The sequence below is a fragment of the Salmo salar genome, chromosome 04, assembly GCF_965601325.2.
Source record: "Salmo salar chromosome 04, fSalSal1, whole genome shotgun sequence".
Taxonomy (NCBI): domain Eukaryota; kingdom Metazoa; phylum Chordata; class Actinopteri; order Salmoniformes; family Salmonidae; genus Salmo; species Salmo salar.
Window position 1 is genome coordinate 89,734,391 of NC_138294.1, and position 4,516 is coordinate 89,738,906.

Here is a 4,516-nt window from a genome sequence, read left to right on the forward strand (position 1 = left end):
ACTATTTGTGAAGAACTGCCCATTATTAAATTGGTGAAATAATGTAATTGTGCTTTTATTTTTACTCTTTATTCATTTAGCTACTTTTTCTATTGTTGCATTTTTGAGAGGTGAACTTGCAAGAAGGGGGAGGGCAGCCAGAAAGAGGTGGGAAAGATGGTCAGCCTTGTGGTTATATTGTACAGTGAACAAAACATGAAATACATAGGCCTTTTAAATTGTGTCCTCAAATGTTACGTAATGGTAGAATTGACGAGGTCTGATAACTCATTCCATCCACAAGTCCATTTTTCTTTGGCTCAAGTCTCTTTTATATTCATATAGCCTAGGGGGCTATGTAGCTTCTTATCTGTCGTGTTTGGAGTTGTGTTGCGTTGTTATGTGAACATTTAAAATGTTTCTTTACAGTTGAGTTGACCTGGTTGTGTCTGTATACTAGGATAGGGCTGTAACGGTACAGCTATACCTACCAAACCGTTCGGCACGGGGACCTTGGTTTGGTCCGCACTGTGAACCTGAATGAATACAAAAAATATTTCAACTAAAAATGAAAACACTAGGCCTATAGGCTATGCCTACGCTGGGTTGAATGCCATTGTCCTGTGAGTAAAGCTGAAAAAATATTGTAGGTTATTCTGTTAACATGTAAACCATATATAGCTTCCAAATACATTTTCAAAACTCCTGTGAATATCATCTAGAGCGCTGACTGACAGTCCTTCTAGAATTTGAGGGTTACCAGCCTCATCAAAAAGCTAAGCTGTATGCCAAAACAAGAGGTGTGGCTGCTGTTTTGCTGAAGAACAAATCCAGAGTGTAGAGAAACTTCTGTATTTTCTACTCACATTTGTAATATATGTCCTCTATTTTTTTCAGTTTGGTACATTACTTAAGTCAACTTAAGGTGGATTGTTTTAATTAAGACTGTATTATGTCCACCAGAAAACCATCAACATGTTCAGTGTCTTTGTTTTTTTCCCCCAAAGAAATAAGAGCACCAATCGTTAGGGCTCCAGAGTCCTCTTCCTGTTCAGAAAGAACAACAAGACTGGAGAACAAAGATGTGAGTGACTCAAATGTTTGCATAACATACTGTATCAGTGATAATTTACACACGCTGCATTGTCTGGTTAATGAGCAAAATAACTATGATTTTTATGTTGACAGCCATATTATCTGTTGCAATTTTCTAATACCGGGGCTGCTGAAGTAACCCCAGTTCTGATATGTTTTCAGAACACTGAGTCATGTCTGACTCGGAGACCATCGAGCTAGCCGCTCTGGGCCGACCCTTCCAGCTGGGGATGCTGTATGACTGTCGTAGAGATGTCCTCATTCCAGGTACAGGAAACTATTCCTCTTTGGTTTGGAGGTAATCAGTGTGCATCATCTTGAATTCATTGACAGTGTTTCCACCACTGAGTTGGATAGAGGGCACACTGTTGTAGCACAGAGAACACCATTGAGGGCTTTCACCATTTTAAAGTAGTTTCTACGGATTTAGGAAGAATCAGCAGGAGGGGTCAGCCAATGAATTGCACTCCTGAACAGACATTCCATAACTGCAGATGTCAGTAAATCACCAATCTTGGCTTTATACCTGTTCAGACTATACTGTACACACTTCACACAGTAGGTGGTGATATGCACCTTTTCAGTTTATTTACAAACTGCTAATACACTCATAGAAGTTGAAGACATTGGGGACATAATTGTGAACATAAGCAACCATTTAAATTTTAACAGTTTCTCCAGCTCAAAATGAGTCTCAGCTAATTAAAATTGTTGATTTACTTGCGCGTGACAGAATGCTAAATTGTAGCTGGTCCCATCAGATAATATCCTCTCTGGGCTAGGCGGGACGAATTCGTCCCACCTACGTAACAGCCACTTTAAGCCTGTGGCGCGATTTTCAAAACCTTAAAAATCCTATTACTTCAATTTCTCAAACATATGACTATTTTACAGCTATTTAAAGACAAGACTCTCGTTAATCTAACCACACTGTCCGATTTCAAAAAGGCTTTACAACGAAAGCAAAACATTAGATTATGTCAGCAGAGTACCAAGCCAGAAATAATCAGACACCCATTTTTCAAGCCAGCATATAATGTCACCAAAACCCAGAAGACAGCTAAATGCAGCACTCACCTTTGATCTTCATCAGATGACAACCCTAGGACATTATGTTATACAATACATGCATGTTTTGTTCAATCAAGTTCATATTTATATCAAAAACCAGCTTTTTACATTAGCATGTGACGTTCAGAACTAGCATACCCCCCGCAAACTTCCGGGGAATTCGCTAACATTTTACTAAATTACTCACGATAAACGTTCACAAAAAGCATAACAATTATTTTAAGAATTATAGATACAGACCTCCTCTATGCACTCGATATGTCCGATTTTAAAATAGCTTTTTGGTGAAAGCACATTTTGCAATATTCTAAGTACATAGCCCAGGCATCACGGGCTAGCTATTTAGACACCCGGCAAGTTTAGCACTCACCATAATCATATTTACTATTATAAAAGTTTGATTACCTTTTGTCTTCGTCAGAATGCACTCCCAGGACTGCTACTTCAATAACAAATGTTGGTTTGGTCCAAAATAATCCATCGTTATATCCGAATAGCGGCGTTTTGTTCGTGCGTTCCAGACACTATCCGAAATGGTAAAGAAGGGTCGTGCGCATGGCGCAATTCGTGACAAAAAAATTCTAAATATTCCATTACCGTACTTCGAAGCATGTCAACCGCTGTTTAAAATCAATTTTTACAAAATTTTTCTCGTAGAAAAGCGATAATATTCCGACAGGGAATCTCCTTTTCGGCAAACAGAGGAAAAAATCACAAAGGCGGGGGCGGTCAGGTCATGCGCATAAGCCCAGAGTCCCTTGATCGGCCACTTGAGAAAGGCGATAATGTGTTTCAGCCTGGGGCTGGGATGACGACATTCTGTTTTTTCCCGGGCTCTGAGCGCCTATGGAAGACGTGGGAAGTGTCACGTTAGAGCAGAGATCCTTAGTAAAAGATAGAGATGGAAAAGAAGTTCAAGAAATGGTCAGACAGGCCACTTCCTGTAAAGGAATCTCTCAGGTTTTGACCTGCCATTTGAGTTCTGTTATACTCACAGACACCATTCAAACAGTTTTAGAAACTTTAGGGTGTTTTCTATCCATATGTAATAAGTATATGCATATTCTAGTTACTGGGTAGGAGTGGTAACCAGATTAAATCAGGTATGTTTTTTATCCAGCCGTGTCAATACTGCCCCCTAGCCCTAACAGGATAACATGGCATAAGTTAGCGCTATGCTATCCTCACCAGTTGGCAGCGATTATATTCTGTCTGATCCCTCCAGAGGACCCAGATTGAATTATCTAATCCTTCCTTAACCCAAAGGAAGTATCTCCCAGTTGACTACTTCAAATGGTGAAAGTCCTGAATGGAGCTGCCCATGCTAAAACAGGCTTTTGGGCAATAAAGTCCTCTATGATGCTGTCACAGAATCGGCCATTGCAGAGAGAGATTAGCTTTCTGGTGCATCTCTATGGTTACCACAGAGTAAGAAAAGCTAGAGGACACACTTGGGACAAAAGAGTGATGTCATGCAGGTTGTTTTTGAAGTGTTCATATTGTAGTAATGCTGTCAATGACAAAGATTACCCTTTTTTTTCCTTCTGAGAGTGTAATGTGGCACTATTTGTCCCTGTAGGGGAACATTCTAGATAGAGTTCTATCTCGAACCTTTCTGGTTCCAAATAGCAACCTTTATTTGGTACCCAGATTCTATTTGACCTGAAAGAAGCTTCAGATAGAACCCATTTCCAGACTGGTTCAAATGGTGCTACAGAGCATTCTTTACTTCTGAGTGTAGGAGGTGTAGGTTTTCTAACTATGGGTTGACACCTAGAATGTTTACTTTGAATTAAATATTTACCTTCAATTAGTTATTTGAATTAAACTATGTTTACATATAGAAATATTTACACATGTACACGTTGGAGTATAATTTTCACAATAAACGTTCTTTGGTCATTCTCTTTAAACTGCAGGTATCACTCTCTGGGATTCTGAGATGCTGCAGAAACGCATCAATGTCCGTCCACAACCGAACACTGACTTCAAAATCATTGCTTCAGACTCAAGTGAAGCCAAGTCAGAAGCTTTGAATGTGTCTGCATCTCTTGAGGCCAGTTTCCTTGGTGGCTTAGTCAGTGTGAAGGGTTCTGCTGAATTCCTACATGACAAAAAGACCTCAAAGCATCAGTCTAGGGTTTCTCTGCAGTACCGTACCACCACATGCTTCGAGCAGTTGACCATGGACCACCTGGGGGCAGGAAATTTGAAATACTCTAATGTCTTACAAGAGGGCTCTGCAACCCATGTGGTGACTGCCCTGCTGTTTGGAGCGCAGGCCTTTTTCGTTTTTGACCAAGAGGTTTCCTCAGGAGAGAACCACCAGGACATCCAGGGAAACCTGCAGGCCACAATAAAAAAGATCCCT